The sequence below is a fragment of the Equus quagga genome, chromosome 10, assembly GCF_021613505.1.
Source record: "Equus quagga isolate Etosha38 chromosome 10, UCLA_HA_Equagga_1.0, whole genome shotgun sequence".
NCBI lineage: Eukaryota > Metazoa > Chordata > Mammalia > Perissodactyla > Equidae > Equus > Equus quagga.
The window spans coordinates 29,920,367-29,935,738 of NC_060276.1; the positions used below are offsets into that span (position 1 = coordinate 29,920,367).

At 36.4% G+C, this 15,372-nt stretch overlaps 1 pseudogene; it reads right to left on the bottom strand.

Annotated features, from left to right (window-relative positions):
• Positions 1–7,454: 7,454 nt before the first annotated feature.
• LOC124245360 (ADP-ribosylation factor-like protein 5A) lies at positions 7,455–7,991 on the bottom strand (annotated as a pseudogene).
• Between the last annotated feature and the right edge of the window lie 7,381 nt (positions 7,992–15,372).

Consider the following 15,372-nt stretch of genomic DNA (forward strand, 5'->3'; position numbering starts at 1 on the left):
ATGGTGCAACATAAATATTCATTAATAGTCACTTTTATCTCATTAATCAGAAAGTATGAAAAAGTTGAGTGAAATTTGCTGTTGAAATTAATAAAATATAATCATATAGTGGCATGGAATCTCGGGAATTTCCTTTAGGTAGCCCTTTCAAGCCATGAATTTATGTTATAATATTCTTGGCAGATAAATGCCCTGGCTCAGCTTCATTAATGAGGGCCTAGTACAATTAGAATTGACTACCCCAAACAGGAGTCTTCCATGTACGATTTTTTGGCTTATATAACTTTCACCTCCATTTCTAGGTTAGGAAAATAAAGTAGAAAAGTAAATCCATTGAAGACAATAAGCAATGGATATCACCAGCAACAGAATACTGAGTATCATCAGAATTATCTTGGTAATTGCTTTCGTATACCCCTTTACTCAAATATTAATATATACACAACTTGAAAAAAAATAAAGTTGGAGAACTCACTGCCTTATTTCATGACTTATTTTAGATCTTACATATTCTCACCACAAAAAAGAAATGGTAATTATGTGATGTGGTGGAGGTGTTAGAACTAACACTGTGGTGGTAACCATTTTGCAATATACAAGTGTATCAAACCAACACATTGTACACCCTAAACTTACAATTTCAATAAAGCTGGAAAAAAATAAAGATACAATAATCAGGACAGTGTAGTGCTTATGGAAAAATAGATCAATGGAATAGAAGATATTCCATAAGTAGATACATTCATATATGGTCAATTGATTTTTGAACAAATTTGCCAAGGTAATTAATGGGGAAAGGATGATCTTTTGAGAAAACGGTACTGGAAAAATTAGATATACGCAAAAAAGAAAAAAGAGAAATGCCTCACACCATATATGAAAATTAACAGAAAATGTATCACAGACTCAAATATAGTAATGAAAATTATAAAACTTTTAGAAGAAAATAAGGAGATAATCTTAGCAACCTTGGATTTGACAAAGATTATTTAAATACAACAAAAAAGGGCAAATTAATAAAATAATAAATTACAGATGATCAAGTTAAAGATTTCATTCTTAAAAAGGCAATGATACAAATATGAAAAGGTAAGCCATAGACTGGGAGGAAATGTTTGTAAAGCAAATATCAGACAAAGAACTTCTATCTAGAATATATAAAAAAAACTTTTTATAACTTAATCATTAGAATACAAACCACTGAATTAAAAATGGGCAAAATATTTGAGAAGTTAACAAAAGAAGAAATTCAGACAGCAAATAAGCACATTAAATTATGCTCAATATCATCAGGCATTAAGAAAATGTCAGTTAAAACCTTAATAAGATACCACTAGGAAGGCTAAAATTAAAAAGACTGAAAAACTAAATATTGCTAAGTGTGCAGAAATCAGATACACTGCTGGTATGAATGCAAAATTATACAACCACTTTGAAAACAGCCATTTCTTATAATATTAAAAATACACCTCCCTTACAAATCAGTCATTCCACTCCTACGTATTTATCCAACAGAAATGAAAGCATATGTTCACACAAGGATTTGTAGATGAATGTTCATAGCAGCTTCATTTTTAATAATCTCAAAACTGGAAACAACTCAAATGTCTTATTGCTGTGAGTGAATGAGTGAACAAGTTTTAGTATATCCATGTAATGGATTGCTACTCAGCAATAACAATAAATTGTTGATATAGGCAACGACACAGATGATTTTTAAAATAATTGTGCTGAGTGAAAACAGCCAGAGAATAAAGAGTACATACTGTAGAATCCCATTTAAATATAAAACGTGATAAAACGCAAACTAATCTATAGTGACAGGAAGCAGATCAGCGGTTGCCTGGGGAATGATGGTTGGGTTGGCTAGGAAGGGGGAAATTATAAATGGGCACCAGCAAACTTTTGAGCGTAAAGGATATGCTCATTGTCTTGATTGTGGTGATGGTACACCTATACAAAACAAAACAAATTTTACACTTTAAATATTTGGGGGACATATATTTTTTAGTCATCTGAGTATATGTGGTAACTGAAGTCATGGGAAGCATTACAGAATTAGAAGCCAGTGGGATCTAGGAAGAATCTTGATTAACTACAACATGTAACAGCTGGGTGGAGGAAGATGCACTTGACAAGGAGAAGAGAAGGAATGGGTAGAGAGGCACACAAGAGAAATAAGTATTGTATTGTAGAACCTAAGGGAAAAGAGTGTTTCAAGAAGGACTGAGCAGCTTGTTAACGGTAAACATTGCTGCTAAGAGGTCAAACGGGAATAGTAAAGTCTATTTAATTTAGAGACACTGCAGACCTCAGCCAGATCTGTTTTTATGGAGGAATTGGGCAGAAAGCTAAATCGCAATGGGTTGATGGGAGATAAAGAAATAGAGATAGGAAATAAAATAAACTTTTAAAAGATTTTTGCCGGATAAAAACAGAAAGCAGATGTAGATGGAAGTGGCCAGAGGGAGAAGAGGAGTTATGGAAGGCTTTTTTCTTTTTTAGTTGAGGAAAAATATTACAACATTTATAACAATGTTGTGCTTTAGCTGGCTTATGAGAGTCAATCATTAAATTTTCAGAAATTTTGCAAGCCATTGTTAAACATAGCCATTTAAAAAAATTGCTATATAAAATTAGAATTAAATATATTATATTAAAGCCAAAAAAATAAAAAATCATCATTTCTTAATAATTTAATTATATTGTACTATTACCTATACTCTTGAGGTTATTTCTGTTGATTGTATCTGTATGGTGGGAATATTATATATAATGATTTACTACTGCACATCTCTTCTGAACTCTATGTTCCATGACATCATGTTTGTTACTTGAAATTGGCCATGGAGGGAGTATTTACATCATAAAAATTGTCAAATACTACAAATAAGGGCTTCATTTATTCATTTTTGTTGTTGTTGATTGTCTAGAAAAAACATGATAGAGAAAATATTAATGTTGATTAAACTTAAAAATTCTGCCTGTGAACATTACATTGTGACCTGTTCCAAAAATTGAGGAAATATCATTCCAGTATTCAAAAACTATTATGCAATTCAGCAAAAGTCACTCAAATCACTGACGAACAAGCTATGTTAATATAAACAAAAATATCAGTCAGTGTTGATGTCGGAACTACACTCATTTGTCAATTACAACCACAGGTTGGTTATGAATACACAAGTTTACCAAAAGCAATGATAGCATTCAGTGAGAATCAATTAATTACCGGGAATTTATGATAAAGAGTATATTTTATTATTATTTGTAAATTGTTACTATATATACTTTTTATTAATCAAATATATAGTAAGTTATGCACATATATGCCTGCATGCATTTTTCCAGACAGCCAGGTATTAACCATTTACTAACACATTTATATGTCAATAAAGCCCTAATAAAACAGATCGGCAAAATTTAAAAAATCCATTTATACTTGTTGAATTTCTACTCTTTGAGAACGTGAAATGACCTTAAAGGATGGACTAGACAATGTCGACCTGGGGCAAGAGTCAGAATATAGATATGAAATATATTTGTGAGAGTTATTTAATATAGTAAGCGACATAGCTGGGGTAATGTTCAGAAAACACTGAATTTACAAACTTGGATCAATCATGTAGACTCATGCCAGGCTATGATTAAAACTCAAGCAGTTCATTTCATTTGTCATTCAATTAAGGCTCTATAATAAAAGGAATAAATACTTAATGTGGACCAGACACTGTGCTAAATATTTTAAATACATCAATTCTCATAAATATTTAAAAAATCCTTACACAATAGGTATTATTATTACTACCACCATTACATGAGCAGAGGAAAGTGAAGCTCAGGGAGATTTATTAACTCGCACAAATTTACAGACATAGTTAGTAAAAGAGCTAGTATTTGAACAAAGTGCTGCCTGACACCAGTCATAAAGTTGCTGGTGCACCTAACCACCATACACCACTGCCTCTCGCTCATCTAATCTTTTTTCTGGCTTTATTGAGGTGTAATTAATAAAAATTACATACATTTAAAGTGCACAAGTCGATGTTTCAGTATACATATACATTGTGAAATAATCACGCAATCAAGCTAATTAACACATCTATCACTTCACATAGTTACCCTTTGCTTTGAGTTTTCTTTTCTTATTTTGTGGCTAGAACACAAGATCTACTCTTTCAGCAAATCTTGAGTGTAAAATACAGTATTGTTCACTATGGTCACATTGCTGTACACTAGATCTCCAGAACTTATTTATCATGTATACCTGAAACTTTGTACCCTTTGACCAATATCTCCCCATTTCTCCCCCTTCACCCAACCCTAAGCAACTGACATTCAACTCCCTGTATGCGTTTGACTATTTTAGATTCTACATTTAAGTGAGATCATACACTTTGTGTGTGGGTGTGTGATACACACACACACTCAAAAGATACATGTGAGATATATATATGTATATATATAGCTAAAATTTGCCTTATCCATTCATCCACCAATGGACACTTTAAGTTGTTTGGTTACCTTGGCTATTGTGTATAATGCTGCAATGAACATGGGAGTGTAGGTATCTCTTTGATATACTGATTTCATTTCCTTTGGATATATACCTGGAAGTAGGATTGCTGGGTCATAATGTAGTTCTATTTTTAATTTTTTGAAGAATCTCCATTCTGTTTTCCATAGTAGCTGCACCAATTTACCTCCCCACCAACAAGGTACAAAGGTACCTTTTTCTCCATATCCTTGCCAACACTTGTTGTCTTTTCACTTTTTGATAAAAGCTATCCTAATAAGTATGAGGTGATATCACATTATGGGTTTGATTTGCATTTCCCTGATGATTAGTGATGTTGAGCACTTTCTCATATACCTATTGGCCATTTGCAAGTCTTCTTTGGAGAAATGTCTATTTGGGTCCTTAGTTCTTTTTTAAAATTGAGTTATTTGGTCTTTTGTTACTGAGTTGTATGGGGTCCTTATATATTTTGGATATTAGTCCTTTTACTGATATATGGTGTGCAAACATTTTCTCCCATTCCACAGATTGCCTTTTTACTTTGTTGATTGTTTCTTTTGCTGAGTAGAGTTGTCTCGTTCTCTCTTAGTCCTTGAATTTTTACAGTTTTATTATAGTATGTCTGAATGCAGTCTTTGGATTGATCCTCTTCGTAATCCTTAGAACTTCATTAATCTGGATGTCCATTTCCCTCCCAAGATTTGGAAAGTTTTCAGCCATTCTTTCTTTAAATAAGCTTTCTGTCTTTCTCTCGCTCTTCCATGGGGGTTCCTATAATGCATATATATATATTTTGATAGTGTTCCATAAATCCTATAGGATTTTTTCACTCTTTTTCATTCTTTTCCCTTTTTATCTGACTATATAATTTCAAATGACTTGTCTTCAAAGCTTAGTAATTTAGGATTTACTTTTGTAAAAGCATTTTGACAAATTAAAATATTATACTTGCATTTCGAAAATTATAAATATAAAACACGAAACATCCAATGTTAAACACTGATCTCCCATGTTTGACTATGATTTAGATATTGAGTATTTTATATTTCATAGAAAGGAACTTTCAAAGCTTTGTCAATACGTATAGTATGTACTATTATTCCTCATCAAAATATTCATGAAATATAACAGGCTGGTATGAAAAGTAGCTATTGTTTTTCCTTGAATGTTATAAAACATGCCAGTCTGGATTAGCTTTCAGACTTTCAGGGCATGAAAGATACACAAAGTACCCAAGAATATGTTTTAACACATTTAAGGTAAATATCTCTACAGTTATGACGGAAATACCTTCAACTTTAAAATATTGAAAAAAAGTACCCTAAGAAAATATAAAAGATATTTTGGGCCAAGTTACATAGTAAAAATAATTAATATATCATGTTGATTAATTTTTAAGCTAAATTCTTATAAGCACTAAAAAAATTGTACTAAAAAATTGTATTTTATAATTGTCAAACAATGCATTCACGTGGTATAAGATAAAAGAAAACTTATATAAAAATAGTCTCAAACTATTCCAACTCCTAAGATGGGAAATAAGAAATTTTTAAATTAAATATTTGTTACTTGGAAAACATGCTTTAATTTTAATCTCAAGTTCACATGAAATGCTTGACATGTAATTTAATACCTAAGAACCCTCTAGCTAAATTATTTGATAATATTTATAGGATGATACTTCTCTGGGTATACATGTTTCACACAACAGTTTTCAATTAATGCTGAAAAAAATCACTTGAGAATTTTAATCACAATTAATGATCGATTGATTAATGGATTAACAATGTATTCCACAATGTAGATGGCATAAATTCCAATAAAGGGAATAATCTGATAATTTTCCAATGTGCAATTCTGCCCACTAGTAATACTAAGCAAGAATTTGATAGATATTCCACTCATTTCGATTACATTATTTCCATGTATGTGACTTAATCACAAAAAAACAGGTACACAATCTCCAGCTTTTTCCTTTTTCTTTTCTTTTAAAGAGCAGCTCAATGATATCAGGGGGTGGTTAGTATAATATAGAGAACATAGGGGAAATGTACAAAATGGCACTTAAAACCAATGCCCGTACTCATCTCATTATGGTTATAACTAAGGATATTATTTATTTTTATTTATTTTTTATTTTTTTCTAAAGATTGGCACCTGAGCTAACAACTGTTGCCAACCTTTTTTTTTTTTTTCTGCTTATCTCCCCAACCCTGCCCACGTACGTAGTTGTATATCTTAGTTGCAGGTCCTTCCAGTTGTGGGATGTGGGATGCCACCTCAACGAGGCCTAACGAGCAGTGCCATGTCTGCGCCCAGGATCCGAACCCTGGTCTGCCGCAGCGGAGCATGCAAACTTAACCACTTGGCCACGGAGCCGGCCCCTAACTAAGGATATTATTAATTTTTGTTGTTCACTTTTCTTTCTTTAGAACATAAATCAAAGCCATTAACTTGAACTTGAGGTATATACACAGTACATAGACAACTTTACCCAAAATACTTTCCATAAGTAACATGACATTTTAAAATATTATAAACTGAATATTTGTGATATGTCTTTTTGACTTCATGGAAAAAGAAGAGAAGGACATTCAGCTAGGGAGGGTTATGCTGATAATAAAGCTCTTAATGTTAAAAATGCCTTCCTCCTCTTTTATACTGAGAACAGGCTAGACAACGTCCTGAGAGGATTCGTTATGAGAATAGTGTCAATCATAGCTTTAAGACCTTGCTTTGGAAGGAACTGATGAGAAAGCAGATTGGAAGGTGAGACTTTGTGTTTGTTTTCAAATAAGTGGTCTTAATTTTTCCTCTTATAGAAAAAGTTTAAATCAGTTTATTATAAATATATCTAAACCATTAATTTTTGCTGCTTTCAGGTAAAGTCCAGCACTTCATTTATACAAAGCCTGTTAGAAGAGGTCAGTAGAGATCATTTAATCTCACGTCGTGAAATCATCCATTCAAGTCCTTGGCATAGTCCCTCACTAGTAAGAACACAGCATGCCTGCCTGGATATGTCACTGGGGATCTTTAATGGAAGTCAGTTCTAAAAACTGGGAGATTTCTGCTATAGTCAAGCATTCTTTAGCATCTCATTTATCAGCAAAAATCAACAATCCAGCTTCCCTTAAGTTCTCACGTGCTAACATTTTATAGAACTCTTCTCCAGTTACAGAAATTCTTTCTCTGTCTGTACTGTCCACAGCAACTGTTACAAACTCTGTTAGTAGAGTAAATGTTCCAGGAAGAATGAAGAGATTCTTGTCCACCTACATCCCGCATTAGGAAACGTGTACTATTAATCACTCTCTTCTATATTACTTTCTGTTGTAGGGAACGTATGTACAACTTCATTCATAGAAAACCGATAAAGGATGGTAGTTTTCCCTGCATTATCCAGCCCAACAGTAACTTCATGCTTTTGGTGCTTGAACAGTCTCCATATCCTGGTGGAAAGAATTCTCATTCCTGGGCAGCTGATTCCCCCACCCAGGCACCTGGGAAGCCTGGTTTCCCCCAGCTCAGGCTGAAGGGGAAGAGATGTGCTGGAGCTTCTGCTGCTGCTTCTGCTCTGACCAATGGCCAATTTCCTAGGAACCAGAGGGAGGCCCAAGGCCAGGCTGCCCTACCGCATGGAAGGCCCCGATGCTGCATGGCACACCTGGCCACTGCATTGTCTGTGACGACCCTTGTAGGCTACTATTGTCCCCCAGTGACTTTGACTTGTCTTCAAATTCAGTGATTCTTTTTTTTCTGATTGATCAAGTCTAATATTCAAGTTCTCTACTGATTTTTTAACTTTATCTATTGCATTCTTCAGCTCCAGAATTTGTTTCTTTTTTATAATTTTTATCTCATTGTTGCAATGCTTGTTTTGTTCATGTGTTGCTTTCTTGATGTTGTTTGTATCTTTGTTCTCTTGTAGCTTGCTGACCTTCTTTAAAACAATTAATTTGAATTCTCTGTCAGGTAATTCGTAGATCTTTATTACTTGGTTGGTTACTGGAAATTTGACTTCCTTTGGTGACGTCACGTTTCCTTGATTTTTCATGTTCCTTGTAGTCTTGAATTTGTGTCTGCACATTTGAAGGTGCAGTCATCTTTTACTGCCTTTATAGACAAACTTCAGTGGGGAAAGCCATTCACCTAAGGTGGGCACAAGGGTGCCACCTGTGTGGGGTGCATGGTGGCACAGGGTCCAGCACTGAGTACATGGGGATGCTAGGTGCACGTGGAGATGCCAGTTTGAGGATGGGATGGGGGTGGCGGCAGGGTTGAAGTACAGGTACCCACTCAGTACCAATATCAAGAGAGGGCTATAGGCGCATTCACAGTGGTGCTACCAGAGCACAGGTTTCCCCACAGTAGCATCAAGGCTGGGAAGGTGGTGGGGGTGGCTCTAGCCTTGTGTGTATGTGGGGTCTAGTGGCATCCCCTGCTCCAGGGGGATGCTGCAGTGCCTCTGGCTCTGGGGAAGGGTTGGGGCAGTGGTGTGTACTTTGGGCAGGTCTATCAGCATCAATGCTAGGGTCGGCACTGACAAGGACTATGGGGGGGCCTCGGTAGCAAAAGCTGTGAGTTTCTGTGGTGGCGGCAAGAGCTGTTGGGGTCCTCAGTGGTGAAGGATGCTGTTGTCCTTTTGCCTCACGGGGAGAAGACAGCAGAGGGGATCCCCCTTGCTGCCATGCTGTGCTGGCCTAGGGGATGGGGTGGTGCAGGGAAAATGCTTCCTACACTTTTCTATGATGTCATGCTTGGTTTTTGTGCTTCACTTTGTTGCTGTAGCTTCTTAATTGTACTCTGGAACTCTCCCAGCACTATTTTCATACATGGGTAGTTGTTTTTGTTGGGGTACGAGGGCTGGGACCGCCTAGTCTGTCATCTTGCCCACGGCCCCTGTAGTTTAATCTTCTGTTGTTAATGTATCCTAAGGCTAAGTCTAGTTTCCCTAACAGAATATTAAATCTTATGAAAAAAGGTATCCTTATCACTAAGTATGCAATTTAAGGGTTTAATTTGAATGTAACAACTCCTACTGAGATAAAATTATTTAATTGAAAGAACAGATTTTGCCTTCTGAATATCAGGGTAGGATTAGAACTCATGTGAAATTACTTAAACTTGGGTCAAAACCCAAATTCAGAATGAAGCCAAGCAAGGTAAGCAATAAGTATTCTTAGGATTATTCAGATATGTTACTGTTCAATGATCAGAAATAACTGTCCTTCCTTTATATAGCTCTGTAGGTAGTTTATATAATGTGAAAATTCTACACAACTAATTCACACATTTATATATCATTGTAAACATTTCAGAGGTCAATTTGGCAATCTCTATAAAAATTTATAATGCATATATTGCTTGACAAAAGGAATTTGCTGTAGAAAATCTCATAAGTAGGCAAAAAGATAGATAGAATTTTCAGTAGCATTGTTTTAGTATGGAAAAGTGGGTGGCAATAGAAAGGTTCATCAGTATCAGACTGGTTAAATGAATCATGGTTCAAGTATACAATAGAGTACTATAAAGTCAAATACTGTATGATCTCACGCATAAGTAGAAGATAAAAACGACGACAAACAAATACATAGAAACAGAGACTGGATTGGTGTTATCAGAGGGGAAGTAGCGAGGGAGGAGGGCAAAAGGGGTGATTAGGCAGACGTGTGTGGGGATGGGTTGTAATCAGTCTTTGGGTGGTGGACATGATGTAACCTACACAGAATTTGAAATATATTACGATGTACACCTGCAAGTTATTGCAATAAAAAAAATCCAGAAATCAGAAAAAAAAGTATGTTCCCTCCAGAGCATATGTTTGGCGATAAAATTATCTCAGTCATACTATGGCACTTCTGTTATCTTTCCTCCCCCCTCCCTCTCTGGACCACATCTCCACTTGCATACGTCCTTGGTGACTAGCAGATGTACTAATGAGACAAAGACAACAAAAGTAGGTAAAAATGCTGAGGCCAAAATTAAATTCAAATCAGTTTGGAAACAATGGTTCAATAAAATCAAACAGTTTTCTTTAAAAAAAAAAAGGAATACTATACAACTATTAAAGTGGCTTCTATCTATATAGTGCCATGAAAAGTCACTGAAGATAGAGTGTTAAGCAAATGAACGAATTTATCACACAAATTGCATTTATGACCCCAGGTGGGCACATAAACAAGATATATGAGACCCACTGAAGTTGGATGGATGGATGGATATAACTGCTCCTAAATGCATAGAAGCGTCCTCAAAGTATGTGCATATGCTAAAGTGAGGACTCCTGGAAGAAGAGTGGACTGAGAAATGGGACTACACTTTTTACTTTGTTGCCTGTGTGATAAATTAAAAATGAGTGGGCCTGTATTTTTTTTTTTAAATACTAGCTTCCACATTGTATTTTTGCCACTGCCAGCATCAATGAATACAGAATGAGTGATCAATGATTTTAAGGGGTTGGTACACAAGATCAGGATGAGGCAGGCCCTGGGTTTACTCTTAACTTTGTCTGTGGAACCAGATTAGGACACAAAGTCAGGTTAGTTGAATACATATATAACAGACCACAGAACATTCTTGACATTCCCAGATGCCACTGACAAGAGCGCTGTTTGAACACTGAAATGGAAGTGTGGAAGGTACAGGATATTATAAGGCCATTAAATCTTCCTATTTCCATAATGGAATGGCAATTATTTTGCCAAAGAGGCATGTGGAAAGGTGAGGGACAATCATAAATAGCTTCTGAAATTCACAGAAATTTATATTAATCTTCAAGCTCTGCCAGCTTCCAACTTCTTTACTACTGTTAGTGTACATAAATGAGAGCAAGTATAAACGTTTCTGACACATTTTGACAATTTTTTCAATGTGTATAAGCAGGCAGAAAAATAGCATCCTAGAAGAGCTTCAAGTAAAGAACTTCAAGTATCATGTAGGTCACTCAGCTGACATCCATAAAGTCATTTCTGGGTGTGATTTCTCTTGTTCTAATCTAGAGTCTCATAGTAATGTTAAAACTTGACCCAATTTTAATACTGATTTCATGGTCTTTTTAATTAAATCCGGATCGAACAATGGACTCAGTTCCCCAGCCATATGCACCACATCTGGGGCAATGGAAATAATTAGGCTCTTGATTTAATACAGTTGGTCTTTTTCCTGAACATTTTTGGTGGGAAACATAGGTGGAAAGCTAATAGAAGGGGAGGAGAAGGTGGGCGTCCAGGGGAAGTGATACTAAATATTGAAAGGAGAATGATGTAAAGGAGGCATAGTAATGAAAGTTATACTTAAGCATGGAGAGGGAAAAGCTGCTAGTAAGAGACTTCTAATCAATAACGTTTCAAAAAGTGGTCCTTAACTAATAATTTGGGTTTGATAAAATGAATGAAGAGGTATCTCTTGCTTTACTCCATTTCAGTTATGGTAGGCAGTCTCTAAAATGGCCCCAAAGGTCCCTGCCTTCTGAGATGAGCACCCTTGTGTAATCCCTTCTCCTTGAGGGTGGAGTGGAACTAGTGACTTGCTTCTAACAAATAAAATATAGCAAAAGTGATAAAAGTAATAGGAAGTCACTTCTCTCTCTCTGCCCACCACTCCTCGCCCCCGCCCACCCACAGAGGAACTTAAGGCCTGCTGAACACCAAGCGAGTGAGCTTGTGAGTGAGTCTTTTAGGGTCTGCCTTATGCCATGTGAGTGAGCTTGAAAGCAAATCCCCCATCTCTCTCTTGAGCTGTGTTGGAGACACTCAAGCACATGCACTCAGGTGATCCAGGACCAGGTTCCTGACCCACAGAGACTGTGAAATAATAAATGTTTGTTGATTTAAACCACTAAGTTTTGGGGTGACTTGTTATGCAGCAAAAAATGCATAATATGTCAGTGAATTTTTTCCTAAAAAATTATGTTTAGTTTGAAGATTTATAAACCATTCCATTTTACATGTATGGGGGGAGTAAGGTCCCTATTTAAAAATGCACAGGGGTGTTTTTTATGAAAATAAAAGGTAATTTAGTAACATGTAATCACCCCCAATTGTTCGTTTTGTCAAATTCAATTTTCTCATAGGAGGAATTCATAAGGTTTGGCATACTTTAGGGTACATACTGTAACTTGAAGTATGATAGCTGGGTCATAAGTGGAAAGATGCAGCCTACCATATGTAAACTTTGCTGAGTTCTTAAAATATGCCAGGCACTATTAAAAGTTTCTTTTTTCTGAGGAAGATTCACCCTGACCTAACACCTATTGCCAATCTTCCTCTTTTTGCTCGAAGAAGATGAGCCCTGAGCTAACACCTGCACCAGTCTTCCTCTATTTTGTATGTGGGTTGCCACAACAGCATGGCTGACAAGTGGTGTAGGTCCACGCCCAGGATCCGACCCTCGAACCTGGGCCATGGAAGCAGAGTGTGCCAAACTTAACCACTACACAATGGGGCCAGCCCTTGTTTTTTTTTTTTTTTAACATGTATTACCATATTCATTCCTCACAAAAAAGCTAATTAAGTAGAACTTTTTACTCCCATTTAACACATGAAGAAACTGAGGCATGGAGGGCAATGGAGGTTAAGCAACTTGCCCAGTGGCACACAGAAAGAAGATTCAAGCTCAGGCACTCAGAATCCGGGACTCACCATCTCAACCACAACAATATGCCACCTCTCCTATTAATCTTTGTTTAACTCGGAGACTACATTCTTTGTCTGTAGTGTTACGTTCTCTTTGATCACAAAGCAGAAAATTTTTAGATGATAGATGGAAATGTTAACAAGGATAAATATTGACTTGTGATGAACCAGAGATGCCCTGGGAGATAGTGTAATTTGAGTAGTTAAGAATGAGGACTCCAGAGTAGGAGTGCCTAAATTCCAATCCCAACTCAGCCAGTAGTGATTCATTTCATCCAATGTAAACCAGTGACCATATCAGTCCCTACCTCACAAAGCTGTTGTAAGCATTAAATGAGATAATACATGGAAGGATTTGGAATAGTACCTAGATACAGTAAGCGCCTAATAAATTTTAACTGTTATTATTACGATCACTATTACCTGACAGAAGAGAACACAATTTAAGAGTTTCAGGCGCTAGTCTTTCCAGAGGAAAACAGCTATCCAAATAAGTGGAGAAAGCAGGCTTAAGGAGAGAGACAGTGAAAGAAAGCGGCATGTATTTATACTCTAAAATGCCAAATATTCTTTTAGGTGCTTTGCATACATAATTTTCTTTAACTTTCCCAGCAGACTAAATAAATCGTATTCCTACTTTACAAATGAGGAAGCTTTAATTGAGGAACTTATCCAAGATTAAGAAGCTGCCAAGTAACAGAAGTAGCAGAGCACAGCTATCAGGTGCCAGTGAGTATTCAAATCAAGGCACATCTGACTCTTTCACCAAGACTCTTCTGGATTGAAAGACCAGAGGAAAGGGAAAATTACCCTAAATTGTGAAGGCATGGCCTGCAATTTAGTTAAATTTAGATGCTCCTCTTATTCCGCATGTACACATGTATCCACTGCCTGCCTTGTGCAGGCTTCTGTGCAACATACGCACAGTTGCCAGGAGGGTTGCACAGGCTGTGCTCTGTACAAGGTGCCCAGCCGAGAGAGAACAGTGGTTAAAACCCAGCCCATGATCTGCCCGCCAAGCCTTGAACCTAAGGGCATAAATTTGCCACAGAAGTACTTTTCCTGTTTTACACATTAGTGAAATATGAACTGATGGAGGCCCCCAAAGTCTGGTGATAAATATGACCTAGTCCCTGCAGTCTCCTGAAAATTCCGATTGTGCCTAGGCGATCAGATAGGAAGAGCCTTAATTCGTTAGTATCTGGAAATGGTGAGGAAGTGAGGTCTACCTGGCCTCAGGGTAAAAAGCAGGGTAGAATTAAGAAGGAAACCCTGAAGAGGAGGCAGGAGATAAGGGTCTTAGATGCAGTAACTAAGCTGTGACCTGGAAATTGATCTAACTGTAGCCCAAGATTAGGCACATTGTGCGATTAATTTCTTGCACTCTTAACTATTGCTGTGGGCTCAGTACTGACGGGGAGAAATGACAAGCAGTTATGACGTGGTGAGGGGATTGTGTTTACAAGACTATTACCTACAGAAGAAGCTCGGGGCTCATTTCAGCCCTGGGATGGCAGTAGCAAAGTAATGCACGGTGGTCTCTGCTGTTTCACCACAACTTATTTCTTACTCTTCACGGAGTCATTTGCGGCATTGTTTTCATCATCTTTAATTTTACAGTAATTTCCTAAATGAAATTATAACAACATAAGGCTAACTATGACTGTAATCACATACTTTTTCATCTCATAAAACACTGACACAAAATTCTAATGAGGAGTATTTCTCATAAAAACCCCAAGGGCTTCATGTTATATTTTAGGGAAAGTATTTGATCAGAAGCAAGAATATTAATTCTGGAGTTTGAATGATCAATAGCAATGTCACCTCAGTTGTGGAATATTCTTTTATTGTCTGAGAGCCTTTCAGGTTATATAATAGGATATCATCTTTAAACCTATTAATATTTAGTGGAGAAAATGCATTTATTCTTTATTAGCTTTGATATATAGTGTCACAATTAGAAGAAATTACTTCCCGATTTTTATTGCAATGTAGCAGTCTCATTTACTCAAAGACAATTCCCAGCTGTTATTATAGCATATTCAAAATAAACAGAAGCCATAGCAGCGTGAGAAGGTGTGGAACAGATTCTGGCACAAAAAGAAGAATTTAAATGTTGCGGGGTGGGGGGGGGTGGTTGGTTGGTATGCAATGGAAACTCACACTAGCATAAGCAAAAGTGGATTTTATTATAAAGATGCACTTCTTTCTCCC